At 40.3% G+C, this 17,730-nt stretch overlaps 1 long non-coding RNA gene across 1 annotated transcript in view; it reads right to left on the bottom strand.

Moving 5' to 3' along the window:
• Positions 1-12,708: 12,708 nt before the first annotated feature.
• Positions 12,709-17,730, bottom strand: part of LOC138110776 (uncharacterized) — a 78,093-nt gene continuing 73,071 nt past the window's right edge. The window contains exons 2-3 of the long non-coding RNA XR_011151053.1: positions 13,283-13,382; positions 12,709-13,167 (exon numbers count right to left, since the gene is read on the bottom strand). This is a non-coding gene — a long non-coding RNA (uncharacterized lncRNA). The remainder of the gene's footprint in view (positions 13,168-13,282; positions 13,383-17,730) is intronic.

The following is a 17,730-nucleotide window of genomic DNA, read 5'->3' as shown; positions in this document are numbered from 1 at the left end:
GAACCAGGATTGCAGCAATGGAGGATCTGTCTCAAGTAATTTTTAAGATACTTTTGCCTGTAGGCATAGACCTACTAATTCAAGAGTGAAGCACCCCTAACACATATATCCACAGTCCCCCTTCTTAGAATATGACACAGAACAAAGTTACTGTGATATTAGTTATGGTACAAACTTGCAGGACACTACTTCACAGCTTGCTACTTCTGTGCATATTCTTAAATCCTAAGGTAGCTTATCTGCCAGTGAAGAAGGATTAAAGTATGTGATTTACTGTGACAGTGTAAAAATTAATACCCTTGCTGAACCTTGCAATAATTCTTTCTTACCACCAGGTATTTTGATAAGCTTAGTGATCACATATATTTTCTTTTGCTTCAATATTGTAGCAAGTGTTTTAAGTATGATAAGGAACACAGCAGTTCAATGAAACAAAAGAATTTAAAACTTTTGGAGCTTGGTCCTTTGCTTGCTTTCTTTGCATATGAAAGAAGGCTTCAGATGTGAGCATACCAGTAATATTTTCCTTCTGGAGATCTTTCAGTTGTCCACAACAGGTGAATAGAATCACTGCTCTGTCTCAGTTCCTGGTTAGGCTGCCCAGAAGACTGCAAGACAGGCTGTCACCTTAATTAATTGATGAAAATGAATAAAGAAAACAAGTAGCAGAAAAACTATCAGGCTAGCACAGTGAGAAGATAAGGGTGGTGGGGGGGTGTTGTCGTTTGGCAAGATCTTTGCAGAATCTTTTTGGCAGGCTGATACTAATCAATGCCTGTTTGCCATGCCTGACCCAGCTTTTCTTGCAGCTAAATATAAAGCTTCTTTTGAAATCTGACTGCATGACATATTCTAGGGTATGAGAAAATGAATAAGGAGTGCCAGTAGTTTTGGAATTAAGAAAAGGAAATGTGTTACTTACTAGATTTTGCATTTACTGTTCTCGTTGGCTGAAGGCAGAAGGTTATTGTAGCTTTATTCCTGCTCAGTTCAGGTTTCATTTGAAAAATTATGGAAATAAGAAATTTTGTTCATTTTCTGTCCACTTGTCCTCAATGCTTTGCTTTGCATAAAGCAGTGGCCGGAATCATGTACATGTTAATCACAGAATTGCTTTAGTGCACATTCTTATTGCCTCTTTGATTATGGGCCTGTCACCACGAGCTGAGCTGCTCAGAATACTTTCTGATTAATCATGTTCTCGTCAAACACTTCACTTGTAGAGTATCAGATAATGATCCTCCTCACAGAGAGTTAAAGGTTTTCCAATAAATAGAGACGGTGGCTGTTGAGAACTCCAGACAGTGTGCTATCCAATAATTAAAGTGATGGGAAACTATTCTGTCTGTTCTTGTCTCTAGAAGATTAGCACATTAAAATATTCACTCTTATGATTCCAAGCAAAAAACCAGGGTAAGAGAAACACCAGATGAGGTGATATGAAGTAAGCATAAGCATGATCAGCAAGTATGAATCTATATTAAATGAATGCCCTACCTTGCAGGCTCCATGACAATCCTCCATCTGCTGTTATTGCACAAACAGAAATGTGGGGTTTTTTGGCATCTGTTTGTGTTTGTGTTTGCTCATAGAGAGTGTCATGTAGCTGAAATAGTCCAGCTCATCCTGTCATAAATATGAGGACAGAGAGACCTTTATCCTGTTCAGTCTGTCTGCTTTAGCCACTGTAATGTGTGCTCTAGTTCCTTGTCCAATCTGTAGCTCAAGAAACAGGATTTTCCCTGGAGAGTCCCCCACAGTCTGACACCATGGATAATAGGCATTTTTTATTACAGATTGAAATGGACCAGTTAGAAAATAGCTCTTGATATTCTTTAGTACAGAAAGTAAAACAGGTTCCAGAAGGCAAAATCGAATGAATTAGGGAGGCAGGAGGCTTTCATGCCTTGTCTGCTACATAAAAATTTTGAAGATTCAAATATTTTTGTTGTATATCCTCCTTGGTTTTTACCCTCTGCAAGACTGCAAGACAAAGGGGCATGAAAAATCTGGGGCTGCCCATTTCAGTGATGTGATGATGGATACAGGACACGTTATATTTTTATATACACGACATACATATAATATGTACATTATAAATGCATATTATATATTGGAAAGACATCAGATCAGTGATTAAAATAGTGACCACTGAAAGGTAAGTCAGTAATCAGTCAATATAAATAATGTCAGTAGCTTGGTAAGGATTTTTTAGGTCTTTAGCTGAGTGAGATTTACCTCATCAAAAGAAAGGGTCTGTCAGGTAACCAAGTTACTGTGGTTTTCCAAGCAACCACATAGTGCCTGGATTTTAGTACTATTTATGAGTTTGCTCTTAGCCCATGACAATCATTAAGTAAATTTGATTTAGTTTAGTCAGCAATGAAGGAATCTTAAACTGAATCAGATTTCCTCATATTGAGAGCAGAATAAGGGCAAATACACAATGTGATTGAGATGAGCTGTGGTAACCTGTCAGACCCCAGCAAGGTGACTGTTTGCCTTATTCTTTTTCTGTTCCAAGTTGCAGACCACACAGGGAACAGAGAAGTGGTTTAGTACAATAGCTGATGTAAAGATCCTGAGTATCAGGAGACCTTCATTTAGTCTCTGCTTTTCCACTGACTTGAAACATGACGTTGAAAAAATCATTACAGACCCCACACCTGAGCTGCTCCAAATGCTGGTAGTGCATAATAATTCTCATCTGCTCTTGTAAGACGTTTTTATATCCTCTGATTAAAGGTTGAATTTAAAGGTGTATCCTTCCATAAAGACAAATTAAGTCAGGCTTTGTTATGTATCAGATTTTTATGAATAGGTCCCTTAACAGAGAAAATTCTCTATGTTATCAAATAACTGACTAAACCTAAAATGCTTTTTAATTGTGGCTTAAGTACAGCTGACACCAGATACTCCTTTAATCAAATAAGTGAAAACTGTTAATGAGGGTGAAACTGAGCCCTGTATGTCCAGGTGGTGTGAGACTTACACACTGAGTTAATTCTGTTGAGATTTAATTTTTTGCAGCACAGTGATTTCCTGAAAGGATGGAGAATCATTCCATGTATGTTTCCTTGGCCAGAGCTGAGAGTAACAGGGATGGTAACCTGTTCTGCTTCAGGCATGATGTTAGCTACCCAGTCAGAGTTGAGGATTAAGGTTAGGGTTAGGGTTAAGCTGTGGGCTAGGGTTCAGAAAACCACAAAGCCCAGAGCTCCAGGGACACTGACCAAGCCAAAGGCATTCCAAGGGGAGCATGGCACTGCCACAACCTTGCTCTCTCCTCTTCTTTATGCCTGGAACTCGCCGCAGCCCAATGCCCAAATTCCAGCTCTAGCTAGGGTTAGAGCTAGGATTAGGGTTAGGGTTACGCCTAGGGTTACCACAAAGCCCAGAGCTCCAGGGACACTGACCATGCCAAGGCATTCCAAAGGGAATGCGGCACTGCCCCAACCTTGCTCTCTCCTCTTGTTTTTGCTTGGCACTCATCTCTACCCTGTGCCCAATTTAGGGCTCAACCTAGGGTTAGGGTTAGGGTTAGGGTTAGGGTTCAGAAAACATCAAAGCCCAGAATTCCAGGAACACTGACCAAGCCAAAGGCGTGCCAAGGGGAGTGCGGCACTGCACCCATCTTGCTCACTCCTCTTGTTTCTTCTTGGCACTTGCCTCAGCCCTATGCCCGATTTCGGGCTCAACCTAGGGTTAGGGTTAGGGTTACGCCTCAGTTTAGGGTTCAGAAAACCACAAAGTCCAGAGCTCCAGGGACACTGACCATGCCAAAGGCATTCCAAAGGGAGCATGGTGCTGCCCCGACCTTGCTCCATCCACTTCTTTATGCCTAGATCTCGCCGTAGCCCAATGCCGGATTTAGGACTCTAGCTGGGGTTGTGACTTGGGCTAGGGTTCGGATTAGTGTTACACCTTGGGCTACGGTTCAGAAAACCACAAAGCCCAGAGTTGCATGGACACTGACCATGCCTAAGGCATTCCAAAGGGAATGCGGCACCACCCCAGCCTTGCTCCCTCCTCTTATTTTTGCCCTGCGCTTGCCTCAGCCTAATGCCTGATTTAGGGCTCAACCTAACGTTAGGGTTATCCCTGGGGTTAGGGTTCAGAAAACCACAAAGCCTAGAGCTCCAAGGACACTGACCATGCCAAAGGCGCACCAAGGGGAGCACGGCACTGCCCCAACCCCTCTCCCTCCACTTCTTTATGCCTCAAACTCGCCGTAGCCCAATGCATGGTATCTGGCTCTTCCAAGGGTTAGGGGGAGATTACTTCATGCTAATCTGGGATGCAGCGGACATGCTTCTCTCTCATCCTTTTTGGGGGATGTAGAAATCATGCCTGTGATTTGTTTCTTTTCTCACAGGGTATGTACAGGGAAATCTGGCCTGTTTCTTTAAATGTACATCCTCCAGCATGTTTTCCTGAGGGAAAGAAGGCTGAAGATCTTTGCCTGGCAGTCTGAGCAGAAAATGGTAGTTCTGTGATAAGTAAGTTTCCTGTTCTTCTGGCGGTGGTTGCATTGTCCTAGGATGATTGCTAAAAACCCTGTGACTTCTGCACTGGTGAAATGAAGTGAGATCTTCTTGTGCATGTGGTCTGTTGGCCCTGGATTTTCTCTGGTACAGTTAGCACAGTCCCTGAGCACCTCCACAGGTAGGGACAGAGACTTGGAACACGGTCCAGTGTAGAACTAGGAAAGAGAGTGGGTTAGATGCATCGTTGGGATAACATTGCCATCTGAAATGGAAAGAACGGGAAATAAAATGAGAACTCAGGGGCAAAGGTTTAATTTAGAAATTGTAATTGGAAGTAGCATTAATTGAAACAAGTCACATGTTTTCTCTTAAATATTTCTAAATTTAATCCAATTTTTGTAATTTGGAATTTAGCATTTAAATTATACTAAGACATTTTAATCCATTTTGTGAAAATTCATTAAAGTCTTTATAAGTACAGTTGTACTTAAGTTTAATCTGAACCTTGGCAAAATCATCACTTAGCAAGTTTCTGCAGTCTGCCCATATCTATAGAAATGAGGGAAATATTATTTCAGCTGCTACATTTGAGGTAGGAATGGACTGAGCAAATTTCCCAGACTTTAGGAAATAAAGAGAATTAAGAATCTGAGGTAGAACTAGATTAGTTCCTGCAAACCTCATTAGTTCCTACAATCCTCATTCAGCTTGTTACTGAGTCTCTCAGCATTCTACAATGAGCTGCTTCAGGGAGTTAAACTCATTAGGAAAAAATCAAAGAGTTCAGATTTCCTCTTCAGAATATAACTATTTTACAAACAGAGGATTGAGTGATCTGTGCTGGCAAGTGGGAGAGAACATGAGTAAGGGTGGAGGAGACCCAGTTCCTCTCAGCGGTAATGCTGAATTTGGGTTCCTCAGTCAAATCATAGAACCACCAGTAGCCAAATGAAGTTACTGCAATTTTATTCACTGAAGGCAAAGTAAGAAGTATTTCAAGACAAATGCACACTAGTGAAGGAAATAATTCTGAAGTGTTGTTCCCTTTCATGAGTTTTCTAGATAAGAATTACACTTATGCCAAAATATCGTCATCAAGTCTTTGTTTTAATTTACCTTTGAATTGAGTCATTATGTCATAAAGTTCTGTGTTCATGGTTCAGCTTTTACACTGATTTTTTTTTCATACATTGTTAAAAAAGGTATTATTAGAAACATTCTAGTGAAACAGAACGTTTATTAAAAAGGCTGCGTCAGGATAGAATGAGGTTTGAAGGGACACAGTGTTGCCTGAGGGGGTGGGAGAAGGTTGTACCACCACAGCTCTGTGGGTAACAGCCCAGTGTCCCTCTTTGGGCTGAGGGGGTTCCCCTACACACTCAGTCCTCCTGTTGGAGGGGCTCTGCCTCTGTGTAGACCCTGCCCCTTGCAGCAGCCCCCTGATATCCACGCTGGTGAGAAAACACCTCTGAATTCATGTACCTAGATCCCACATGGGAATTTCATACTTACAATTATACAAAAATCATTAGAACAAAAATGACCAATCAGAATGGACAGTCTGACAGTTATAATCTTTCCAGATCACAGCAAAAAGGCAAACAATCATCCAATGTTCTAGAAATATTAAATAGTTTTTTTATTTTTAAAATTTTAATATTTTCCTGTTTTAATTAATTTTATACTTATAAACTGGTAATTTGTTCTTGAAAGTAGTGTTATGCTTCCCTTGTGGTTATGAAAATGATATCCTCATTGATAATAGCAGTTGAATAAACCTGATGATTCGTAATTGTTATTCTAACTCATGAAAGGAAAATGATAAGGGGAATGATAATTGCTGTACCTTAATTTAAAATCAAAAAGTCTAGGGAGTGCTACAGATTAGTACTTCATTCTAGCAGAAAGTTTTGAGATGTTCTATTTGGGTCTCAAAAGGTGATTAAAATCTTGCAGTTTCCTTTAAGGAAGAATTTTAATAATAGCAAATATCCTTTGCTATCCCCTTCTGCATTTTTCCAATGTATAAATGCAGCATAAAAATCAGTAAAAATTGTATTTAAAATGAAATTTCATGTGTGTATTCCTTTAGGCATCTGCTTCAAGATTTTCATCTGCACCTGACTATGAAGTTCTGGTTTTGCTATGGTACCTGGTTTTCCTGGGTAGCAAATTGTTCACATTTCCTCTTCTAAAAATGCTTCAGGAGAATAATAGTCCTGAAAGTGGTACTGGGCATTTCAAGCTTAATGTTCCATCTCAGGGGAGATGAAGAAATCATGCAATGCTATGTTGATAGCAAGATATTAGTATGATGCCGAGGCTGGAAAATAATTATCACCTTTAACTGTTGCATCTTGCATGTAGATTTCTTAATGCATCTGAGAGCATTTAAGTCAATGTTGCTTGTGTAGGAATCCCAGATGAAAAGAAACTTGAAGTTCTAAATCCTCTTCATATTCACTTTATTCACTTTCTCCTCTTCGTATCTTTCTTTTTTTCCTTTGGATTCTCTAGTCACTTGAATAAATGAGTGACTACATTTTTTTTCATTTAATTATTCATTCTTGTAACGTATGGCATGTTAGGGAACACATGGTCAGCAATTCACTGCAACAAGAGCAGGGGCAATCTGAACTTCTGAACTGGGAAGGCAGCAGAAGGGTTGTAGACCTCGCTGCTTTTGTAGTGGTGGGAGGATGGAGGCAGATGGCTACACCGTGTTGACTTTTTTACTGGAGCATCCCAGTCTCTGTTTCTCTGTGAAGCAGAGAATTTCTGTGTTGAATGTTTTCCAGATTGCACAGAAGCAGAGATAACAAAATTTCAGTCAGGATGACCTGGTAGGAAAAGCACAGGGTGGGGAAATCAGAATGTATGAGTGCTGTTCCTTACTCTGTTACAGACACCTTAAATAACCTTCAACAAACCCATGAGTATTCTTTAGTATTCTTCCTTGTGTGATGCCTAATCCAGAAAGAAAATATGAGATTTATTCTATTTGTCTTTGCCAACACTAGATTCCTCTTGAAAAGGAGGTATTATAGCAATGCAAAGTATTAATTCTTTGACATTTTTAAAAACTAAAGACAAAGATAATATTTCTTTTTTGTGGTAGCATTATGAGTGCAAAATTAGATTGGTAGCAATGGCTGAATCAGTACCAAACTCATCAGATCTGAGTCAGCAACTTAAAATAAGATTTAATTTCCTATTTCTAGTACTCTGGATTCACTTTTATGGAGAGAAATTGATTGAGAATTTATTGAACAATACTGCAAGGAAAAATCTTTTCTTTTTTCAGTGATGAACCTTTTCTATTCTGGAAATGTAACCAACTTTGCATTTTATTTTCAATGGAAGCATCAACGAAGCTTGAATAATCCATACTTCTCTAGCCTGCATCTGATTAAAAATGATCAATTTACTGGACCATTTTCCTATCTACTGTTTAATCAGTAATTGGTTTCAAGTTAAAAAAAATACTTCTGTCTAAAAAACCACATCAGTCTTCTAGTGTCTGATGGGAGATGAATGCTGAGGTTGCATATGCATAGAAACCTAATTCTCTCATTTCTGTTCTTCTGCAGCCATCTCTTTTTCATAGAAAACATCCTTCAGAGCCATTCACAAAGGAACAAATCCATATCTTGTATAGCAGTTAGGGGGGAAGAAATGATAACCTGGTATGCTTAGCACCCTAACTGTAGTGTCTTCCCAGGCTTCTCTGGACAGACAGACCTTTACTAAAAGCACACAAAACCCCAAGAAGTTCCCCTTTTACTGTCTCATGTTTGCCATATTCATAGACTTCAAAGGAGATTGGCCTGGTCACAGCATCTGCAGTGATGGATCTGAGTAGCTCTGGCTCTTAAAGCATTAGTGGTCTGTGATGAGCAGCACAGCACAGTTATGAAGGATGGATGGCTGATGATTTTGGGGAAGCTCTGTAAACATTTGCTGTTTATGTCTTTTTAGTGTATCCACTTGTCCATTTTTATCACTGATACAGATGTGTTGATGGTCTGCATTTTCTGTAAGAGTAGATGTGTAATATTATAAATTATTCATTACACCTGTGTGTTTCAATCAGAAGAGGAGACAACAAACAGCAAGAAAAACAGTAATAAGGGCAATGAAAGCTGTATTAAAGTCCATTCTTGTTAAGGTACTGGAAGACATAAGAGATTGTTCCAAGTTGCCCACACACATATTCTGCTTATTTTTATTAGGAAAAAAGCCCTTCCCATTAAGCAGTGCATGTCATTGATCCCTTGTGGAGCAACTTGAGGATTGAGCAGAGTTGACACTTTATGAATGGGACAGAGCTACACAAATGTTCCATGTCACCACTCATATTTTGCTGACTTCTAAATCTTGCTGACTAAACCCATTCCTCCTGCCAAAATGTTATCTTTATTTAGTTTTGGCAGGAGTGATTTATATCAATTAGGGGCTTACGTATTTGCAAAATATGTTTTAAATATACATATATAAGTAACATTGATTTATTAGGGTTTTTTATGCTTTAATACCAGGTTAAAAAAATCTTGGCTATGTTAAAGCAAGCATCTTAATTCAGGGATCATGTTCTGTCTCTGATCCTATGACTGTCATTGCTAATGCTTATATTAACATACTCATCTATCATGAGGTTACAGTCAGATCATACAATAATCTCTGTCTTTCCTTGTTAACTTTCATAATACAAGGTTATTAACTCCAGAATTCAAATACTCCAGAATTGGAAAAAGGAGAGAGTTTTGATACCTGAAGCTTTAGCAGAATAATTATACACAAGACTTAATGAAGAAATTAGGAGAAAAAGGACACTTTGTAGTCAAGGATAGATCCATCCTTTTTCTGATCTTGAAACACTGTGGTATTTTACTGGTTTATCAGATAAATTTAGTCTTAGTGACAAGCCTTGCTTCCCTGGAGTCTTATCAGTAGAATGTATATAAAAGGATTTGGAAACAGAAATCAGTTAAGTTTATAGTATGACAGGTCAATTTGAGCTGGAAAGAAGCTCAGGAGATGTCCGGTCCAACCTCCTTCTCCAGTCAGGGTCAGCTATGGGGTTGGCCTGCGACACTGAGCTGAGCCTTGCAAACCTCAGAGGATGGAGGCAGCACAGCCTGTCTGGACAGCCTCTTCTGCTGTTTGGCTCCCTTAATGGAGAAAAAGATGTTTCCTTATATCCAGCCAGAACTTCTCTTGTTCCAGGATATGCCCATTGTCATTCCAGCATGCAGCACTGCTAAGAGCCTGGCTCTTTCCCCTAACCTCCGATGGGTGTAGACAGGCTGTAGGTCTCCTGAAGTCCTTGCTTCCTCAGCCTCTCCTCTCAGGACAAGCAGCCCCCAAACATCCTGATGACCCTCTGCTGAACTCGCTCATCATCTTTCCTGGCAGACCAAACCTGGACACAACCCTGTAGATGTGGTCCAACATGTGCATAGCAGAGGCAGTTCATCACTTCCCTTGATCTGTTCTGCTGCTGCTGCTGACACAGCCCAGGAAATTGTTGGCTTTCCTTGCTGGCAGCACACGCTGTTGAACAGAGTGTCCAGCAAGGCTTCTAGGACCTTGGCAGCACAGCTGCTCTCCTGCTTGCCAGGAAGCACACTTCAAAGTGTAGATCATGAAATGAAGACATGGAATATTTTATTATGATTCCCAAGAAAGTTATTTTGACATATTTTTGTTCTTTATGTTTTCTTTGAACAATTAAAGCTCAATTACATTGATCTAATTTTGCAAAGGACTAGGATTATGACAGAACTGTACATCATTCTGTCTGCATTTCTTAAATTGGTCATAACTGCTAATCTGTCCTTTTTCTCAGGAAGATCCTAGCAAAAGTTTTAAACAATATTATTTTATTTATTGAATTCAGCTTGATTGGAACATGTTATGATTCTCATATTTTCCTGATATTTTATAGGAGTGGAAAATATAATATGTAAATTGACTGTGCAGGAAGAAAAATGGTCAGAAGAGGAAAAGTGAAGCAAAAATAGTATCTGCCAGACAACCAGCAGTTATTCTTTTGCAATTGACTTGCAAAACAGGAACAGGATTTGTGTGTTTCAATCATACCAGTAAACAAATAAATGAAGCCCTTATGCAGCATTTTATGCAGGATACTGTGGACTTTATAGTTTGTTTTTTGTGCCATTTGTAATGAGAAAGGGCAACAGATTGGAAGAAGGCAGCATTAAACCATAAATTAATGAACTGTAATGTCTTTAAATCCCATTGTGAGCTAATGTTAGATTGTCATTGGTTAAATGCTTTCAAGGACTGATATTAATAACACTCTAAAGGGAGAGATGTCAGCTCCCTAATGGAATGGGGCCATTCAAGCAATATATTTCAAGACTGGTCAGCAAGCTAGCAAGAGCAAAGTGTATGCATGGAGACAAGGGAAAAGGAAGATCAGAGGATCATCACTTAATCCTTCCATCTTAGATTGTCAGAGATGAGAGAATAAATCAGTTTTTCACAAGAACACTTTGTCCTGCTGGGCTTGTGTGATGCTGCAGTTCCAGGAACAAAAGCGATAGAGGAAGATATTTATTACAATACTGCTCTGAAAATGAAATAAAAGAAAGTAAAAAATCCTGCTCCCTAATTACAAAACAGAAGTTGTTAAAAATATCTGTGTGTCTTCCATTGTCACAGTAACATTCATCCCACAGGGGTTTAAAGCTTTTCTTTTCTGTCCTTAAGAATGGGATCCTGCTTCTGCCATGTTCCACTGTAGCTGCTCAAAAAATGGAGATTGGAAATGAAGGAGAAACGAGTCTTTAAATGAAAATGCAGATGTATTGTAGTAGGACAGAATGGAATTTAGCCAGTTCCTGAAATAATAACTAAATTGATTTTTTTTTGAGACATAATAAGGCGCCTTTTTTTTTTTTTTTTTTTTTTTTTTTTTTTTTTTTTTTTTTTTTTTGTGGAGATTGAAGCCCATTTGGGTCAAAACTGTATGCTCAACAGAGACATACAGCTCATAGTCTCCTGTACTATCTTTCTGCTGTTACAATGTTCTCTTGGTCCAGAAACCATTCTCTGTGGGCTCCTTTAGCTGTGATAGCAGATGAGACTGGTGTGGGGTCAGACAGTTCGGTACGAGCAGGGTGCTGCACTGAGGAAGCTGCGCAGTGGGAAAGCCAAGTGGGTGCTGGTGGCTTAAGGATTGCTGGAATGGTGTGAAGATGGCTTGTATTAATTTCCAGTTGAGGGTATGAGGTGGGAGGAGAAGAAGTTTGAGGTGGAGGATGAGTTGATATTTTTATTGAGGGTACTACTGAAATGTTTGCCCAGACTAGTTATAATTCTGGACATGAAAATTGCTCACATATTTACAGGGCCTGGTCGTGCCTACTCGAGCAGCAACTTGCCATTTGCTATTAGGAAAAGGGGGTTCCTTTGAGAAACAGGAATGGAGAAAATGCTTCTGTTTTAAAATAAGAGCTGTGGAAATTACAGGGTGGGTGATCCAGGGATAACCATAGCTGTGCAAGGATGTAATTGCTGTCTCTTAAGAGCACCAAACTTTTTAAAAAAAACTAGACCAAACCAAACCAAATAAAATCAATGTTTTTCATAATGTGTGGGTTTCATCTTAACCTAGGAACATACAGCAGTGTACAGGTCATTAAAGGGTTGCATTTTTAATTTTTTGGAAAACAAGATCAACAGATCATGATGTGCTGGTGGGCAGGTAGAGAGATTTAGGGTCTGCATAAGAAAATTGGGAGATGTAGATACATCCTTTGGAACCTTTTGTCTGTGTGCCAAGGAGCACTCCCTCCTCTAGTACACAATGTGACTAATGGCCTTAGTTATGATTTTAATGCCACATCTTAATATATGGGGTTGATTCTAAAATTATTCTGCCATTTTTGTACCAACTGTACCTTGGTATGGTACAGATTTCTTTGAATAATCGCCCGTGTGTCCACAGTGATCTATTCTAAACCAAATAGTAAACTCACAATGGCCAAAAAGGTAATAACATGAATACCCAGAAGAGTCTTGTTCCCATTAAACTTCTGAGAGAGATGGGTTTGCCTTTTAAAGGATTTTATTGGTTAAATGTTATCACCCGAAATAGTTGAGCCCTCACAAATTTTTTAGAAGATGATACTGTGACTCATAAAAGGAATGTATTAATCTTTAGCTTTATTAGCTTTTACATGAAAGACTGTCATTTTCTGTTACAAAGAGGCACTTTTATTAGTTGTCTGAAAGCAATGGAATAGTGAATTTTTACTTTTGGTTTAACAAAAATGATATTGTATACTTTCGGCAAAATATTTCTCAGGAAATGCACATTTGAAAAAAAGAGGGGGTGGGGGGGCTGTTGAGAGCACACATGTATACACTGAGACTGGTGATAGGAGAGATCACATGGGAACCTAAGTGGTTCTGACAGATTTTCTGTTTTAATGGTATTCTTGTTTGAGAAAATCCTGGATAAGAACTGCTGCAAGCTTGCACTTCTTGCACCTGCCTATTCTGTGTGAAGCAAAAAGTTCAACAGTTCAGGTATTCCTGAATGCAGTTTGCTTGGATTTCCATCATGGAGAGAGAGCTGTGCTTGATCATGGTGACAGCAGAAGCCCTCAACAACACTGTGCCAGGCATGAGTGCAGAAGGTGGTATGTGGCTGTCATAGACAAAAGAAAAAGAAGACAATATGGATTAAAATAGTTTTTAGGCACTTCTGAGGATGTTTTGCACAACACTTCAAAAAGTTTAAAAATCAGTAGTAGTCCACATACTCATTTGGAAGCCATCACTTCAGACACGATCACAAGGGCTCCTGAGGCAGGGATTTTCATCCACATCTTCTGCCCATGTGTGCAGTGAGGACTCCAGTCCCTTTTTGGAAAGACAGAGAGCAGAAACTGTGTATATGTCTGGCTGCTGGCACAACTTTGGGACTGACAGGAACGGTTTCTATTTTTCCTTCCCCATATGGACTATCAGGGGACCAGTGAAGAAAAGCAGTTATTTCTGTTTCCCATGCTTCAATTTTCTTTGTGTACAGAGGAAAAATAAACCAGAAAGAAAATCCAAAGAGAGTGTGCTGAATAGGAAAAGAAAGCAAAGCTGAATAACAAGGAAGATCAATTATCAGTTGATGAGCGTGAATATTGAAATATATGTCCATCTGTAAAAGACACAATCTGTGGTGGCTACCCCATACTTTACCCTTAGCAAGTGTGAGAAATTGCTTGTATTTACTAAGATTCCTTTCATCCTGTCTGCAGGAACTCTTCAACTCCATGTCTGCCCATCCCTAAACTGTGAATTCAACTCCCAGATCTAAATCTGTCCTCTTCTGCATTTCTTCAGTCCTATTATTTTCTTACCAGTGTTGGTTGTAATTTTTCTGTTCCCTGGCCTTGCTGTGCAGAGTGATGTCTGTGTTTTCTATATCTGGCCTAGACTGTGCAGAAGAAAGGCTGTGTCCCCATCACAGGTGTGTCCCCATCACTCATCCAAGGGGAGAGGGCAGGCTTGAGGCAGAACTGCCCTGATCTGCTGCACCTCTCTGCTTTCCTCCAGCCCTTGCTCCTGGGAGAACAATATGACTCCAAAGAAGAGCTCTTTTCCCCCATTTGCAAAGGACACTTAGTCAGAAGTGTCTTCCCAAAGGGAAACTGGAATTACTGGGAGGACTGTAGAGCTGCTCAGCCAGCTGCAACCACGGTGGCGTGACTCAGAACAGCACAGGCAATGCTGTAATGGGCAAGATGCTGCCAACTGTTACTTCATCTGCCTTGAGAGTTTGGGAGTAAAGAAACGAGGAAAAGAAAGGAAAGTGCAGCCAAAAGCACTTAAATATCATTAGAGTTATGTAAATCAGGCGAGTTAAAAAGACAGAACCTAAGTGTTATTTCCCACCAGGGGAGTTCTGGGGATAACTGAAAGGGGGGAGCAACGTCTTGAAGAAAGATGAATTGACAATTTTTCTACATGAGATTTTTTGGGGTAAACAGAAAATAACCTTATATTGATGTCTTATTTTGCTAGACTGATAAATACAAATACAGAATTTAATCCTTTAAGAATAGAGTTTATCAAAAGGTTTATACCTGGCTTTAACATTTTAACTGTGCTGGGTGTTGATGCATGAAACAGAAATAATTACTTTTTTTTTTTTTTTTTATTCTCCCAAACTGATTAAAATAGTTTATTTTTAACTGTACATTACTTAACTTATTTTGGGTTATACATAAGAAATTTAAAGCTCAGAGCAGATAGTAAAAACATGGCTATAAAAGACCATGAAAGATATGTATTTCCATGGTGAGGAGTCTTTACAGCTATGACTTTAACTATTGAAAAGATATTCCCTACAAATACGTCTGTTAGCTAGGATAATGTTCAGCAGGGGTGCAGAAGGCCAGAGCAAAGCATCCTGCTCTGCACAGCTCTGCTGCAATGGGCGTGTGTGACTGATGAGAGCCATCAGTTCTGCTCTGTGGTTGCCCTTCAAGGGAGTTTGGCTCGGGTCAAGATGGGGCGACTCTATTTATAATTGCATGTCTCTAAATGTCCCAAATCTTTGCACAGAGGTTCAAAATTAGGAGGAATTGAGTTGTGGTAACCAGGAACGTGTGGACAAATTACTAAAGAATTCTCCATGTGGCAAAGGACACGCAGCAGCACTTGTGAAACTAGGTGGGTATTTCCTATGTTACAGATTTCAGCTTATGCCTCTTCCCATTCACTGTATGGGTAAACAAAACTCTTCTCTGAGTTACAGTGCTAAGGATGGAGATATTAACATGTGGGGACATGACTTTCTACATGTAACCAGCTTACCAGAGCAATGCCACCTGCAAAGAGAGAGGCTTGCTGTAATCAGAGCTCTCTGCAGTGGGCAGAGAAGGAGCAGATGAAGAGGCGGGGAGTTGACATAAGAGCTGAGGAGCATCCAGCCAGGGGCAGTGCTGGATTTTATGGAGAATAAGAGCGTGCACAGAGGATTCAACAGCTAACAGAACATAGACAAAGCCTGGACCCAGTACACAAAGCATTTTTGGTTGGAACTGCCAGTACATCTGCACTGCAAAATACTGGCCCACAGAAATAACTAAGAAAGCTGACTGTGGCTGCAGAGAATTCTGCCTGGGATTGCTTTGCTTCTCAGGAGCGCTTTGCAGACTGCCTTGTGCACCTAAGCCACCTAACATAAAGCTTCACCTTACATTCTACTGAGTGTCGTGGTCATATCCTGATTCACAAAGCAAAGAGGTCAAGACTGATGAAGGGTATGGAGGACTGAAAAATCTGAGCATTTGTTAGATAGGGGCTTTAGCATAATTTATGGGCACATCCCTGGCTCTTCAAATCAAAGTAAAATGAGGGATTCAGAAACTATTCCTAATAAAGAGGACTATCTGATAGTAAATGAGGTTGTCTTAACAATGTATCGTGGGACTGAAAATGTGCAAATGTTTCTGCCATCATGAGGAGATTTGAGATTTCAGATCCTGTGAGAAGTGATGTGCTACCATAGCTAGTCCAGGGCTTTTGGGGATTTTTGTCAGCGCCACGGTATAGAGCTCTAGATGTAGAGTTAAGGATTAAAGACTGGACAGAGATTTCTGGATTTGTCTGAATAGGAAAAGCATCAAGTGAGACTGTAGCCACTGCAGTTCCTGAAAGAGGACTCTTTTTGGAAAAAGCTCTTTGGTTGTGTTTTAGCAGCTAATTCACCTGAACAGTGAATGGAATCTCCAGTGCAACTTATGTGAAAGCTTAAGAACAAGAGCTTGGAGGCATGCAAGCCTACTTGCTGTTTTGGAAGTAAAATTTTCTCCTCCAGTGTTGCCCACTGAAACTGCTCAAAGTTGGATTTCTCAGCTTTTTTTGCAGGAAGAGAATAATCAAATCCTGAAAGACTGAAATTTGTGAAATCTCTTGAAATTACTAAATGTGCTACATATGAAGAAAAAGCCTGAATGCTGAAAGTTTTAATGACCCATGAAAGGATTTTTTGCTTTGTGTCATGTCATGGATATTGTGTACACCCCACAGTGTCCTTGAGAATATTCTGCTCTGGGGACAGCAGTAATGTGACACTGGTGTTGTAAATTATGCACCAGGATTGGCCTGTCTGCTTCGCCCACTGACTCTGAGGGACACTGCTTGAGAACACATATTAAACTCCAGGTATTTCAACACAAATGGTTGTTCCTGATTTTTTGTGAAGTTGCATGAGGCTCTCACAGCTGCTTGACTCACCAGTAGGACAAAATCCATGCTAGGGAGAAACGTGTGGCACTGCATAGAGGAGGCAGAAGATACTGTGTTTCAAGGGCAGAAAAACAGACTCGACAGAAAAACTGCTGTGTTTCAGCCTTACGGTAAGAGGCTGCTTTGATGATATTGCAGCAAGACTCTACTTTTCAGAAGTGTCTGGCAGATGTGAGCCATAGGAATCTGCACAGGTACCTGCTAATTGGGCCACTCCACTTGAGAGGCTTTTGAAATGAGTCATAGGTGTAACCAAGTTGTAGGTTCATAACACTGTTTTATTCATAACTCTTAGCTGAGAGATACAGAAGTGAATTGTGCTTTTAGATGTACAGGAGGGAAGATGAGCAATAGGCTACACTTTTTAGAAACCTGAGAGTTGTACTGAAAAGATGCAAAATGATTCCCAGGTCAGCAGAACCTCACCTTCAGAGCTGCAGGGCTGAAGAGGTCAGCAGTGATGGGGTGACCACAGCCTTCCCCTCAAACAGGCAAGAAATGGGTAACCTAGTCAATCTGGACTCAGAAAAAGTTAGGAAATAAGAGCAGCTGCTGCTCACAGAATCAAAGCGTATGCAAGGACTTCCATCCGATGGTGAGTTCAGGACTCAGTCAGGTCTCACAGAACCTGACACACAGTGGGGAAGGAATCAGGTGGCTTGAACCAGAAGCAGCAGCCATCCCAGGGGCTCAGTGATTTCTCTGTTTGTGTTGTGTGGCTCCCTGTGCTCTCCAGCACAGTGCAGGTCCTGTTGAGTTCCTGCAGGCTTTGTGGATGGACATTTTCTGCTATGAAAAGGGAGCAGGACACTTTGAAAACCAAGGAGGGGATACTGTATGCTGTTCTACCTTAATGGTAGTGCTCCTGCCTTGGAGTGCTATCTTACAAAGTCCTCCAGCTGAGGAACTTGGGAGATGCTCATGCTCTCTGTGGTTCAAAAAACCCCTGGATCACAGG

This window comes from Aphelocoma coerulescens, chromosome 5 (assembly GCF_041296385.1).
Source record: "Aphelocoma coerulescens isolate FSJ_1873_10779 chromosome 5, UR_Acoe_1.0, whole genome shotgun sequence".
Lineage (NCBI taxonomy): Eukaryota > Metazoa > Chordata > Aves > Passeriformes > Corvidae > Aphelocoma > Aphelocoma coerulescens.
The sequence above is the reverse complement of the archived record's forward strand: the minus strand, read 5'-3'. Positions and strand labels throughout refer to the sequence as shown.